The sequence below is a fragment of the Thermobia domestica genome, chromosome 4 (assembly GCF_964235325.1).
Source record: "Thermobia domestica chromosome 4, izTheDome1.hap1.1, whole genome shotgun sequence".
NCBI classification, from domain to species: domain Eukaryota; kingdom Metazoa; phylum Arthropoda; class Insecta; order Zygentoma; family Lepismatidae; genus Thermobia; species Thermobia domestica.
The window spans coordinates 16,048,906-16,064,783 of NC_137457.1; the positions used below are offsets into that span (position 1 = coordinate 16,048,906).

General features: G+C 36.5%; 1 protein-coding gene across 3 annotated transcripts in view; it reads right to left on the minus strand.

Annotated features, from left to right (window-relative positions):
• Positions 1–14,481, minus strand: part of LOC145683750 (uncharacterized) — a 39,183-nt gene extending 24,702 nt beyond the window's left edge. Inside the window, exon 1 of one of the 3 annotated variants that reach the window (XM_081755288.1) lies at positions 14,375–14,481. The gene's annotated coding sequence lies outside the window, so the exon portion shown is untranslated. Of the gene's footprint in view, positions 1–14,163; positions 14,312–14,374 lie in introns of those variants that run through there. The other 2 variants (XM_081755289.1, XM_081755291.1) reach the window with 2 other exon arrangements.
• Between the last annotated feature and the right edge of the window lie 1,397 nt (positions 14,482–15,878).

Below are 15,878 nucleotides of genomic sequence, written 5' to 3' on the forward strand. Positions count from 1 at the left end.
AAACTAGAAAGTTAAGAACTACTTGTTTTGCCGGGACAGTGAAAATAGATACAGATAGCTCGACTTACTAATATACTTATATATTTCGAATATGTATGTCCATGATTTGCAAGTAATTTTAAATCAATATAAAATTTCAACGTAATAAACGATGACTAGTTTTCTCGAGTAAAGATTACATGCACCGCCGAGAGCTCAGGAATAAGCAATGTATGTTACGGCACTGGATATATGCTTATGTAATACATTATGACATTATGTACTTGTATAAGAAACAGAATATACTTACAGTGAGACGCGAACTTATACGAAAACATCGGACTTTGAATCTAAATTATTTGGTGATCGAACCTGAGACCACAGATAGCAAAGATGAGTGCCGTATTTCCACCATAAGCTTAAGGAGTTGTTGATTTTGAGTTTAACGTCCCGTTCAACAGCGAGGCTATGAAACGTGTACCTATTGTTAACGTGGAATCCGAACCACATGAGCTCCGCCGGGAATTGAACCCGGGTCTCCGACGCCAAAGGCGCGTATGCTAACCGCTTAGCCACGAGGGAACTCCTACACAAGGTTAAGGAAGTGCTTGTTTTAAAATGCCAGATAAACAATGAGATGTGAAACGTTAATAAAGCATTTGATCAATTTGAAACAAAATATATTGTAGTAATAATTTATTCGATTTGTTGTAGTAATAATTTATTCGTTATCGATTCGATAAGATAACGAACGTTATATTCTGTTTTTAAAACGACAGTCAAAGCAGAATATATTGGATAATAACTGAGAAATTGTAAAATTTCAATTTCGGTGCGATTAAATACATTCGTGCTGCTATGTTTTGCGTTATTCGTTAGGAGGTATTGAACAAGTCTGATTCAAAGCAAGGAAATAAAATACTGTATAGTACTGGAGTTAATTTAATCGAGTTTAATTGTATAGGCAGTACTGAGGCTATTTGAGACAATGTCTATATTGTTGAAACTGAAATATGTGTTACTATTAGGGTTTTATACCAGGTATGTTATACCCACTGATGATTGAATCTGGAACACACGCATGGAAAGCATTAGCGCTACCAAATTAGCTACGAAGAGGTACATCATACCATAATTCTAAGTCAAGAATGAAGGCAAAAAAAAAAAAAAAAAAAAAAGCGGAAACATAGTGTACGATAAAAATACTTTCACAATTTTAATGTCACTCTATTTATTTCGAGACGAGACCGAGACAAGCATCTGTTGACCAAGACTGTATAGTGTCGTCTCGTCTCGATAACATCCCTACTTACGGGTCAGAGTAGAAGAAAGAGAACTTGAAGAGATCGAGAATTTTAAGTATGTGGGAAGTGTTTTAACAACAGACGCCTACTGCACCAAAGAGATCAGGCCAAGTATTGCCATAGCGAAATAAGCATTCAACAAGAAAATATCACTCTTAACTAGCAAGCTCAATATTGAACTTAGGAAGAAGTTGAACAAGTGTATATCTGGAGCATTGGACTGTATGGTTCTGAGACTTTGACATTACGGAAACTGGAGAAGAAATATCTAGAGCTTCGAAGTGTGGTGTTGGGAAAAATGGAGAAGATAAAATGGACAGAGACAGCAATAAACTAAAAGGTTTTAAAACAGGAGAGGACATGTCTAGCCAGCATCCTTCGGAGGAAGGTTAATTGGATTGGACACATCTTGCGAAGAAATTGTCTTCATACCGCGTCGGAAGGTAAGCGAGGAATAGGAAGAACACAACTGATCGATGATCTGAGAAACAGAAGAAAATATTGCCAGTTAAAGGAGGAAGCTAAGGATTGAAAAACGTGGAGAAAACAAATCCAGGCCTAAATACACACACACACACACATACACGAAATGTGCGTGGTCCGTGTTAATGTATTTTTAATATGTTAAATTATAATAACCTTCAATCCGGAACTTACATTCATTAAGAAATTAAGTAATTCTTATAATTTCAAAGATATGTAGCAACCAACCTATATTTTGGATTTTAAATACAAACATTACACATATTCTTCACTTCCATCGATTAATATTGGGAAATTCGTAAAAAAGGCTCTTTCCGAATTTACATTACATTTCACTAAATATATTTTACCTTACAAGAATAGAACTTTGTGGCCACATACAGAATAAATTTACAAAAGTTTAAAATTATTACGGAAAAGTAATACACTTCGAACATTCTACCACAACGTTCACTTGAAGCGAGCCGGGATCGAACAAAGGATCCCGTGCACCAGAGGGGAACACTCTACCAGTGAGCCACCGCGGCCCCTTTCGGACGCTTGAGAACTTCAGCTAAGCCGTTCTGTAACAAACAGAATTCAATCCACGATATACGTCCTCACGGCATTAACTCAGAATATTAAAATTCAGCCCCCAAACTTTAATACACATCATCCCTTTGGCTCTAAACCATCAAATTATTTTATCAAGAAATTCACATGTAGTATTTGAAAAGTACCTGCGAAGTTATTTCTTAAGGTACGAGTTGCTTTAATGCGTTCACATTTAAGTTAACGAGGGCTTTCCCCTTAAATAGAAAAGCGCATTCAGATACATGCCACATATTCGAAAGTACCCCCGCCCAAAAAAAGACTTAAAATTGAGAATGCTATTTAACAGTGTCAGACCAGGAGAGTAGAAGAGGCCTCACGCAAGACTACGTCCATAGGGAGCAGGCTCGTTATCGGCGGAGATTACAGTGCAAGAAACACAAGAATAAGAATGAATAAATAAGTATAGTTTAACAGTTGAATTTATTATACCAAACTATCCTCTTTCATATGCACTAACACATTTTAAAATAAAATTACTATTCGTTTGACGAGTTATTCTTAACCAGTACCAAAGATAGGATAGATTTGTGTGAAGGAAGTCTGATGCAGATATGGTCGATAAATCTTTGTATAGGGAAGGATTTTATAACCAAGCAGTACTTTACTGTTTAAACATATAGTAACCTAACCCGGATTCAATGTAAAAGGGACAAAATACTAAGTGAAAGTTCAATTGCGTTGCTACAAATTCAACTGATCTGTCAGGAAAGTTAGAACAGAAATGCTAGTATTATAGTCTTGAACAATATTTCTTTGAACGTGTAAATTTGAGGTCTTGTTCAAACTTTCTTTGACCGTCCACAAACAGCATTAGACAACATACCAGTTACTTCTTTGAAAGGGGATCCATCAAAATGTAACTGAAAAATAACTATTACATAGACGTGTGATATGCACTCTACCCTTTATTTTGTCCCACATTAAATGAAATTTATTTTAATTACGACCGAATTCCTGAGATGGCAGACAAAAGTAAGTTTTCTTCCTCCTAAATATATAAATTTGAAGTTTGAATTAATTCTGAAAAAATAAAAATACACTCACAAACAGTTTTAATATTTTCATCATTCTTATGGATATTATTATTACTAGAATTTCTATAGCAATAGTTGGAGGACAATTAAGATCATGAAGCAGAAATACTTTCGACAAATGTATAGTAAAGAATATAGGAACGTTTCCGGTCCTCATGGGCTTCATATGGTACCGTGGGCAAAGATTAGATATCAATATTGGCGGGGAAGACCGCACAATCTAGTTCTTTAAGTGGTGGTCAATATAATTATGAAGTAGAAAAACGATGTTGCGGAGGATCAAGGGAACAGGGCTGTCTTCAACATTTGTACCTTACTTTCAGAAATATGTGTGATAACAAAGAAATTTTTAGTGTTTCATCTCTTGAATAATATATACAAATACACATATCTTTTTACTGGTATATATTTCACATGCGAAAGGGAAAGAGAAACCACTTTTCCCTTTAGGACTGGACAACTATAAGCACAAGTTCTTGAAAAATATTAGGGCAAGAAGATGAAGTCTACATTTTTACATTTCCAGCAGTAAAGTTATCAAAAACCTCCCGAAACAAAATCGTAAATATGCCACCGTCCACGAGTAAGGCAGTCCTTGGCTTTCAATTTCAGAATACCCTTTTGGCCGAGTTCTAAGGACCTCCATACCCGGTAAATGATAAAAGACCAGTACGATGTATACGGTATTCTGTAAATATTGTAGTACCAATCCAGTACACGGAAAATTATATCGGAAAACATAGTTAGCCACTTATCACATGCTCATAAATAAATCACAAATTTTTAGATCCCCTTGTGACACTTCTTGTTTAATTATATGATTTATACGTATTGACATAACTACAAATGTCATTATTCATTAGATTGATTAAATTTTATCGTTGTGTATTTCATTCAGATTTCCCGTGTTGCTGTGTGTGTGATATTTGGCATTTCTCTCCATTCACATAATCTTTTCGAAAATCCCACAGCATTGATCGGAGACGTTCCCAGATTAGTTCACATTAGATAACTTACTACGAAACTAATGTTACGGTGTGAACATAATGAATATTACTCGATCTAATAATATTTTTCTTTAGTACCTCAAAACAAAATAATGAAATCATTTTTTCTCTTCCCTCCTTTTTACCTTCGTTTTGCGCGCGATATGAAAACTGCTTGGTCTGAAGCAGGCGACCACGCTTCACTTCACTTCTCCTCACTTCCGCTCTGTTCCGATCTAGAGGTAAACTTTAGAATAATTAAACTTCCGTACTTGCTATCTAAGCATAAGTAAATTACAAATTATTATACGCTATAGGAATGCATTAATTACACCAAACAATCGAAAAAATTTAGGGAGTTAGGATTTAGATTTCCGGGCTCTCGTTAAAACTGAATGCAGAGTGTAACAATAAAGCAAAACTTAACTTAGAAATTAAGAATAAAAAAGTATTTCATATTAATTTCGATGGAAAATAAAATCTTTGAGTTTTACGTCCCACGGTTATGCTAAATGAGACGGTGATGATGAGTAATGAATGAAAATGGTGGAATGAAGATGGGAGGAAACGGGAGAACCCCGAGAAAACCCACGCACACGGTGTTTGTCCACCACAAAGTTCACTTGGCGGGAGCAGGGTTTGAACCCGGGACCCCAAGCACCAGAGGTGAACGCTCTACCACTGAGTCACCGAGGCCCCCTAATTTCGATGGAAACTACTAACTCTCAACTGGAGTAAATTCACACATCATTTCGGCTTTTGTTTAGCGATACGGGGTCAGCTTTTTCACCAACTTTTTTGCGATATTCTACTCAAATTCGAACGTTTTGATTCCATACATGAGATTAGGCTGAGTTAAGTTCCCAATATTTTATTCACATAGTATTGCCGAGGGCAAGTTTTTTTTTTTTTTTTTTTTTTTTTTTGTCTTCATGAGGAATAGTTCACTTTCTTTGCCCACACAAGTCACTATAAAATTGAAGTTCGGTAATCTGGCGCTAAATTAGTTAAAATGTTCACCAGACTTATGTGAACTCAAATATCCGTGGTTTTACTATACAGATCCATACTATAAGTAGTAGTACTACGAACGGGTTAAAAGCCCCGTAGGGGTTTGTTCGGTTCTGTTCTCGACATAAAATAGGCAAATTGAAGACTTCCCCAATCAGTGCCTTCAGAGACTCTAGGTATAGCTGAAAATTAGCTGACCGATGCGCTCTAACAAACAAAAGCAAAGATATCTGCAACTGTCACTCATCAAATGCTAAGTCTGTAATACCATCAGAGAATTCTACCTGATGTGCACTTTGCATTAATTGAAATAGTGCACCTGCGGATATCTGATGAGCTAGCCTAGATCTGGTAATGTCAGTCCCTTTCAGGTAAGATGCAGCAACTCCAGTAATTGTGATATTAGCATCCGTAAGAGCATCGGTCCATCCGCTTCCGTCTAAATACTTTCCTAAAACTTTCAGAAAATCTTGCTCTATATGTAAGGATCCAAACATAATGAACATTTTTTCTTCACCATATCTGTCAGGTCAGTTCCACTGAATAGATTTTCCTATTGCATACAGTGGCTGATCCATACATATTACAGGCGACTGGCCAGGATTAAGGAACTCGGTTGCATCCGCAATCATATCCAACCCATGTTTCATCATTGGCACAGATGTTGAGTCCTCATTGAAGAGAGGTAACATACCTGTTACTGACTGCAGACGAGAAACCGCTTCATAGTGAGCACGATGTACTGACCAGGATTTTCTACTTCTCTGGGTACAAGAGGAAAGCCAGTTAAGCTCAGTAGCAGTATGTCTGTCTATTATTTCACGGTTTGGGGAGAAATCTGCCTGCAATACGTCCGGTATCGATGGTTGAGAGGACTAAGTAGTCAGGTGCTACAGCAGTAAATCTTTGGGGAATCTTGGGAACAGACTTACGTTTAGTAAACGCATATGGTTCAATAGATCGGTCTGATCCGAGGTTACCTTCTTCAGGGTGCTGAAATAAGAATAAGCTGGTTCCATGAAACTAAAAGTCACTGGTTGTACTAGACAAGTTGTGGTCTAAGTTATCATAAGCTGATGTGGTAAATACACCCAGCTTCAAATGTGGAGGACACAGAACATTTTCCCTTTCAAACCGTCTTACCGTTTCATTACAAAGAGATGACGAAATTCGAAGAAGTTTGTCATATGAAATGGACATCCCCATTGAGTGAAGATTATCTACTAGTTCCTTTTTCCTGGTTTTAACGTGGACGTTTAAGGCAACATAAATTGGTAAAAGCATATATTTTTGTTTCTGGGGCCTCTTGCCTCTAGCTCGGTCATCTGGCTCAGTTTCTTTCTGTGATGTCATATTCAGAGCAATTAGCTGGCAAATAGTTAAAGCTTCCTGTGTCGGTTGTAATGATTTTGAGGAGGAGCCGTACAACATAATACTTATAAGGGAAAGTAAAAAAGGATCAACAGCTTTCTCTTGACACTGTTTCGAGAATGTCCCGTCAAAGTGATACTTTCTTTTCAAAACAGGTTTTCTAATTGTTTTTGCTACTTTTGAAATAGTAATTGCCTCAGTATCACAACTGATAAAAGATTGGCGTATACTATAACCAACACTATCATTGCATATCAGGACATACTCCTTGCCAGACCGTTCCTCTCGCATGTCACCAAAATGAGCCAATATTTTTTCTCTCCGTCGAGTTGAGTGTGGTTGGCTGACGTATTCTTGGGTTTCGTGCAAAGTAGTTAGTTCATGCAGTATACCTACATACAAGTTCTGGCATCTGGAATACGGGATAATTGTGATTTATAACAGCATTCTGGTGCACATCCTTAATAAAGTTAACTAGATTTGAAAATGCTATTCCTTGAAGAATATCACAAAGTTCTTTTTCAGGGTTAATAGTATTAGGACGACAAGAATTATTTAATTTGTTGAGACATTTAAGATGATACATACATTCCCGTGCCACCATATCACCTTCTGCTAGTTTTCCAGAAAGGATGTGATTAGCGGTTTCTGCCACACACTGACGAATATTTTACTCGATACTTTTGGTTTGTATGCGCCGAAAAGGATCATTGGTAGTTGAAGGTTGACACAAAAGAAGCATATATTTTGAAATGGGACATTGGGTTTCTGACGCTTTGGCTGTTCTCGTGTGTTAACTATATCATCAGTTGTCTTCTTCGAAGGATATGGTACCTGACTTACGTTTCTGCTTCAAAAGTCTGTCGAGTTTTGTGTTACTGAATTTCAGTTGGCAGGATTTATGATATTTAGCAGAGTTTTAGCTAAAGTTTCAACTACACTTAATTGCCCTTCTTTCCACAATCCAAATGAATATCCCTTGGAAGGGCATTTCCCTCCTGAAATTTTGTAAGGTTTCCCAGAAGTTAACCATATCCTGCATTTAGATCCATGGATCTCTTGTTTCCAGCTGGACACACTAAAGATTCACTTTTGCGGTTTCTTTGACATATTATGCAGAGAGACCAGTTCATTGGCTTCAAGCATGGAACATCGGCTGCCAAACTGAACTTCTTCTCAGACGCCATTCAATCAATATAAAATGAAGATGCAGCTACAATTAATAAAAATAATTGTTTGTTCTGTCGCGTAACAGAGAACAAAATATTTATAGCAAAATAAACGTCGATTATCAGTGTAGTTTAATCTCTGGCTGTCATTATGGCAGCCTCAAGGATCTGCTCTTACAGTCCATTCAAGGTCCATGCTCCCGAATGTGTCGTGCCTGTCTGAGTCTGCACTCGGCTGTCAATATTTGTAATTACCTTCTTTACACACTTTCTTTCTTTATCAATAACAGAATATTTTGTCTTCCCTTACGGTAGGATGAGTTGAAACGCGTGTCAACTAAAATGTTATGTAATGCTCCTTATAATTGTAAAAACTTTTGTTTTGTACCAAATAATTCTAAAAAAAAGTTGCAAAAAGGGCAAGAAGAAAACATTGCTGACGAAAGTATTTATTTTTAAAGATAATACATCGCGCGTACCTTGCTAGTGGAACAATTGTGTGAAAAATGCAAATAAAAATAACTTAAGATTAGGTGCCACCTCTTGACATTTTAAAAGCACCTTCTAAAGAGACAGAAAATAAACACAGTAGCGCACCTGAACAACGAAATTGAAAAATTACAGCTGTTTGGTTAAGAGAATATACATATATTTGTAATCGTTGTAAAGCTTATTTTATGTTCTATCGACGCCAAAAGGAAAAAACTGCAAAACTTTTATGAAAATTAAGTTATTAGCGAAAGTCCGCAAAGGCGATATGGAAGGATCCGCCATATTGGAAAGTAGCGGCCATATTTGTGAAGCAAACATACAATTGTTTGTAATCAGTTGAAAGCTTATTTCATCTTCTACCAATAACAAAATAAAAAAGTGACAGAATTGTTATATATCTGCAGTTATTTGCAAAAATCTGAGCAGATCTGGAAAAGTGGCCATTTTTAAAATGGCGGCCATCTTGGATTTCTGGAGAGAAATTAGAGTGGCTCCATATCAATCTTTGACCTACATATTGATATGAACTTACATGCAAAAGGATTCGTTTAATTCATTAACTGCAGTATGTTGTCAGTTTGCCGCGGTACTAAGACTCTGCAAGATTCCAGCCACTTCCAGACACCTGCAGCAGACACCAGACTATGCTTCACGTTTCACTGTCCTGTATAGCAAATTTCTTCCATAGATGCAGCAATTACGTCACTGCATTAGATACTGCAAACTTCCGATGCTCATCTCTCGTTCACGCCATCTTCAATGCATCACAGCATCCCTGTTCTTGCTAGCCAGAACAGGAACTATCAAATGAATCCCTGTCAGTTTTCTACAATTCTCCATCTCCAGATGTTCTCCAGTGAGGGTCTTCAAGTCATCTAGTCAACACCTACATGATATTCAGGATGTCATCCCACGCCGAGCTTTTGGGACTGATCAACCCAGAAGACCAGCTGTCAATGGATTTTCCACGTCTCGACGCCCCTGCCTGATTCTACTCTAAGCGTGATTCTGTGGGACACGCTCGAAGATTTTCCTGCAGAGATTTGTCACCTCATCTTTCATCGATGCCCATCATGAACATATCATCTTATCAATGCCTGCATTTACCCTCTGATGAGACTCTCTTCAAGCAACTTAGAAGTTTTCAACAGATACATCATCTCATCGGATGCTCCATTATAATCTTCGTAACCTATGAAGAACATCACTCCAAGATGTCGACCACTTTCAACTACAGCAGCATACAAATCTTCATCTTATGGATTAACAGCGTTTATATCTTCTGCACCTTAATTTATATAGTATACACACAATTTAATTAATTTATATACTGGTATATTAACAAATCATAATATATTGCTCACTAATATTCACTTCACTTAGACATTTAATTTTACATGTATATTTTCATTTGTATTGACTTTTATTATTATTTTACTTATATATATATATATATATTTTCTCAGCATTTTGATAGCTGATACTCAAATACTTGGTTGCTAGATTTTCTTATATATGTATTCAGTAAAGTTTCATTAAAAAAGGTTTGCAACCATTAGTACCAAGCAAGTCCTAGGCAATTGCATTTGTTCGCATTATAGTTTATATTCACAGGCACTTTTTAATCAATTTTACGATTTACTACTTGCTTTGTTCTTTATATTTGAGTACAATTAAAATTTGTAAAAAAAAAAAAAACAAAAAAAACTGTTATTTTCAGTCATGTCCATACGACAATGACTAAGAACTAGCTTCAAGCAAGTAGGGCTGTGTGTTGTTTAATTATACTCAAATAATGGACAATTTTATTTGAGTATAATTAAAACATTTTAAGTCTCATTTCAAAAGATTAAAAGTATAAAAGAAATAGCAATATTCCATAAACGTCAGGAAGTTCATCAGCCTTGTAAAAGATTGTAAACTTCTGGTGAAAGGGAAAGTGTCCTGTCTAAAGAGTATAAAAAGCCACTCTTCCAAAAACACGTTAAGATTTGGATACCTGAACTTAGATTGGCTTATTGAAGTACACGAATGGCAGCACACTCTCCTGGGCAAGTAAGTTCTCCTTTCCTTCTCCTTCTGTTCTTGTTATAATGATATTGGCTATTGCTAGATAGTTGGAAGGTTTTTCATAGACAGATCAAAATACTCCACTATCACTACAAGTCAATAGATTTGTTAACTTTGTTCGTAAAATCATTGAAAAAATTAAGGCTCTCATTAATTTGTTGTGTCAATTGTTTGAAATGTTTCTGCATGAGCTAACGGCACCAACACTACAAAAAGGATTAAATATTTCCTCTCTTAGTGCTTTGTAATAGCTTGAAGCAAAATGTGACATTGTTTGTTGTTATAATTATCATAAAATAAAACACGTTAGATAACGGTCCATTAACCCTTTCATTGCATGTCAAAACTTAAAATTATTCTCAATATTACAAATTAATATTCTTTCTGAATATTTGAATATTCTCATCATAAGTTCTACGAGAAACAAGCAATACCCTTTTTTTTTAAAGGGACGAAAGAATATTACTCGATCTCATAATATTTTTCTTTACTACTTCAAAACAGAAAATTAAATTATCTTTTCTCTTCCCTCGTTTTTACCTCCGTTTAGGGCGCGATATGAAAACTGCTTGGTCTGAAGCAAACCAACACGCTTCACTTCACTTCTCCTCACTTCCGCTCTGTTCCGATCTAAAGGTGAATTTCGAAATAATTAAACTTCCGTACTTGCTATCGAAGCATAAGTAAATTACAAATTATTATACACTATAGGAATGCATTAATTATACTAGACAATCGGAAAAATTTAGGGATTTAGAATTTAGATTTCCGGGCTCTCGTTAAAACTGAATGCAGAGTGTAACAATAAAGCAATATTTAACTTAGAAATTAGGAATAAAAAAGTATTTCATATTAATTTCGATGGAAACTACTAACCCTCAACTGGAGTAAATTCACACATCATCATTTCGGCTTTTGTTTAGCGATAGGGGATCAGCTTTTTCACCAACTTTTTTGCGATATTCTACTCAAATTCGAACGTTTTGATTCCTTACATGAAATTAGGCTGAGTTAAGTTTCCAAAATTTTATTCACATAGTATTCCCGAGGGCACGTTGTTTTCTGTCTTCATGAGGAATAGTTCGCTTTCTTTTCCCACATAAGTCACTATAAAATTGAAGTTCGGTAATCTGGCGCTAAATTAGTTAAAATGTTCACCAGACTTATGTGAACTCAAATATTCGTTGTTTTATTATACAGATCCATACTATAAGTAGTAGTAATACGAACGGGTTAAAAGTCCCGTAGGAGTTTGTTTGAGTCTGTTCTCGACACAAAATGCCCAAATTAAAGACTTCCCCAAATTTCTCCACTCATTTTACAATCTGTGGATCCGTATAGTAAAACTGCATACCCAAATATCAACTGCCAGTAACCACTATCAACTCAGTTCAGCTGTTTTTTTTTTTTTTTTTTTTTTTTTTTTTTTTGTCTTAGTTTTGGCCTTCAACTTTAAACTGTTATCGTAATTTCTTTGAAAGAGCTGAAGAAGTAATGAAAGTATTAACACAGAACAAAAATTAAGAAGTGTGACTATTTAAAGCGAATACAGAGTCATTATAGCGTGCGCGCCATTAAAATATAACGGCATATTTTTTCAACTGGGGGGCCAGAACTCTTTGCTTAAAGTTCGAACTTTCTTTCCCCATTTTATGATGTAGGTTACTTTTGGTTATGTAACGTTAGTTTAGGCAAATTTCGGTTCCTTAGTTCGGATCTGGCAGGCCAGAATTTTTTGCCTAAAATTCATACTTTCTTGCTCTATTCTTTTGAAAAATTACAACCCTTTCGATTTGCTTACAAATACGGTTTTCGGATGAACAACATAAGAAAGAGAGTGCAAAAGCATACCTGTGCTAAATGGCCACTAAAAAGAGCGAATGCTATCTAACCAAGTCAGGGTACGGAGAAGCTGGTTGGCCTACGCGTCCGAAGAAAACACGCGCGTCAGCGATGGTGGGTATACCAGTAAGCGAGGATAATGAAAAAGAAGTGGATGTTCCTTTTACAGCAATTTCGGGTTACGTGCCGTAACGCGGGACCAACTTTAGGAAATTTACCGGGTCAATTGAAGAAGTTATTTAAGTTTGTGAGGAAGAATGAGACAAGGCAGGTAAGGGAAATAGTAAAAGTTAAAAAAGTGGTTGTATTTGTTGATTGTTTTTGATGTTAACGGCACTGCATGTGGAGGCGGATGGACTATTTCGCGGAGAGGTCACACTTGTTTTACTATACGGATTCATAAATTGTAAAATGTACAGATAAAAGTTCGGAAGTCTCTAATTTGCCCATTTCATGTCGAGAAGAGAACCCAGCCAACCGCCTGTAACCCGTTCCTACTACTACTATTACTACTCTTACTCCTGCTCCTACTACTACTAAGACGTATACTATGGATCCGTATTAAAGTAATACTGCACGGCAAATGTAACGTAATCTAACGTAGTTTAGTTCAGATGAATCGGTTGAAGTCACTGTTTGAGTCAAAGTAAAAATTTGCCTTTAATTCAACCAAATATAACCAAATGCAATACATTTACGTGTTTTTTTTCAGTTTTCAGAGTGGCCGGACGGAAATTTCTTCCAGCAGCATTTCTTACCGTTTAGGCGATGTTCACAATGAAATTAATATGTACTCCTCATATTGTTGTTTTCAATTTCCTATCACTTTCCGCATTCAGTTCTTAATTTGATTAGTCCGTGTCTTTGAAGAAAGTTCTGTATTTCCTTTTTTTCCCCTACATAAAGAGGTACGAAATTCAGAATTGATATGAGCTCTTTCGTGGCTAAGCGGTTAGCGTACGTACCTTTGGCGCGGGAAACCCGGTTTCAGTTCCCGACGGGAGCTCATGTGGTTCGGATTCCACGTTAATCAGTAGATCCACGTCTCATATAGCCTAGTTGCTGAACGGGACGTTAAATTCAAAATAAAAAAATCTGAGTTTTACGTCCCACGTTTATGCCGGTTAGGCTAAAGGAGACAGTGATGATGAGTGAAATGGTGCAATGAAGAAAGTGGGAGAACCCCGAGAAAACCCACGAGCACGGTGTTTGTCCACCACAAAGTTCACTTGGCGTGGGCTGGGATCGAACTCAGGACCCCAAGCACCAGAGGTGAACGCTCTACCACTGAGCCACCGCACCCCCCAAATTCAAAATCAACTCAGAATTGGTATGTCGCATGCTATGTAGGATCTTGTGATACTTGAAATAAATATTCACACACTTTACTTTCATACTTTTATACTGGTATGCACTGTTCCGCTAAATGGAAGGAATATAGTACGTAAAGCCGCGTCAGTTCCCGAAGGAGCAGGACGCTCATACTTTTAGGGATTATTCATTGAGTATCTACGTACTTACCAAGGGCGTAACAAAGCGACTTTTATTTACTTATCGAGTGATACGAAAATAAAAAAGAACGTACCTTTACTTTGTATCTGCATGTGTAGTGCCCTTGTACTTTATCTGACTATATGTGTGTGGGGGGAGGGGGAATTTAACGCATATCGCATGTCTTGTGCACATGGATACTTCTTACTATTGCACTACGTAGAAAATTTATGGTATTTCATGTTGAAGTGGTAATAGAACACAGAAGAACCGCAGATCAGGGGGTTCTCATGTATACAGTAGTACCTGCAATAATTAACCTTCATACGGTACTTACGTTTATGTAACATGAATTCATTTCTCATGTAAACACGCTGTTATTCACATACTTTTGGCCAACTAGTTCTAAAATTATCCCAAATATAACAAACTGGATGAAAACTGTCAATCGCATGTAAAAACAATGTTACCAAATTTATATTATTGCCAGCGTCGTTAGCTTTTATTTAACTGACTATTAAGGATAATGCTCGACATGAAGTACTAACCTGAATCGTATTGAAAAATGAAAACTTTGTCAACTACTTCACCCACAATTGCTGGATAAACTCCACAAAAGACTGCCGCGTCTTTTTTTTTTTTTTTGTCTTTATCTTAGAGCATTATCGGTCAAAAAGATAGGTGCAAAAATCTTATGTGCTACAATTGCAAAATTGTATTATTTGCACCTCACATTGTTGATATGTGATTCAGGAACAAAATTGAATAAAATACAGGACACATTTGGGAACAAAGGACACAATCTGGAAAGAAAATCAAAATTAGGATAAGGTCAGAATCGGGAAAGAAGTTCAGACAATCAAAGAGGGCTGTAAGCCAAGTTGAACAACGCAAAAGCTTAGAGAAATGTGGGAAATATAAAATGAAAAAAGATAGAGTATGAAAAAGGAGGGGATGTATGTACGTGTAAATGTAAAAGAAAATGTAAGTGTAGTGTAGGTATAGGAAATCCCACTGAACTCTCTTCCTCACATCGCACCACAACATACGCGGCACTGGCAGTAACTGCCATTGTCGAACTCCCCGCGTCTTTGTTTATTATAGGGTTTTAAACTTAGCATTATCGAACGTTGTCAAGTACCCTACACGATGTTATCGTACCAATGCAGGAAAATTATCGTTTTTCACGTGAAATTTCCGTACAGCTTTGTTTGTAATAGAAATTTCAGGTTTTGTTGTGCCATTGATAGTATTATCACCACTGCAATAATAATAGTTAGTAGTAGTAATAGTATTAATATATAATAGGCATGTTTACCAAGCGCGGTGCTAAATTATTAATATATCATTTTATAACACTAAAGGATAACTCATTTAAGATTAGTGATAAAAATTTTAACTTTTTAAGTGAATCTCGTATAAAGGCAGCTCTGAGAACTTTCTCTTCGCAAACAGACCAAAGTGTATATGTATGTGTGCGCCTTTGCGACGCAGAAAATCCTTTAACTTCTCCAAATATGGTTATGGAATGTAACCCAAAGAGTAAAGTTTTCCTTCCTATGCATTCTTAACCACAGTGCTTCATGGCTATATTTAACTATTACTTTATCCATTGTGGTGGTTGAGAGCACAACGGTGGAAAGTGATTGGCAACAGTGAATTCAATAGGTGATGGATAGTGCTCGGCAAAATGATTCATTTCGGAGACTCAATTCATTTACTTTAATTCACTAAAATGATTCGATCATTTAATTCGTTCATATGAATTGGCCGTCAGCGCATCCCCTTCGCGCAAGTGAATTGGTTGAGAATAACCCGCTCATTGAATCAGTTAGGTTTTCGCGCATCTATTTTGCGCACATGAGTTATTCGAACATATGAATTTAGTGGGAATTATTCGATCTTATGAAACGCTTGGGCAACTGCACTTCTTTTCTGCGCATTGTGAGGAAATGCAATCTTGTGTATCATCTTTGCCAAATGACACGGACAGCGTTGCATTGAAGTGAGTGGAATATCTCTTGAACTTGTAAGCTTCAGTGCAATTATGAA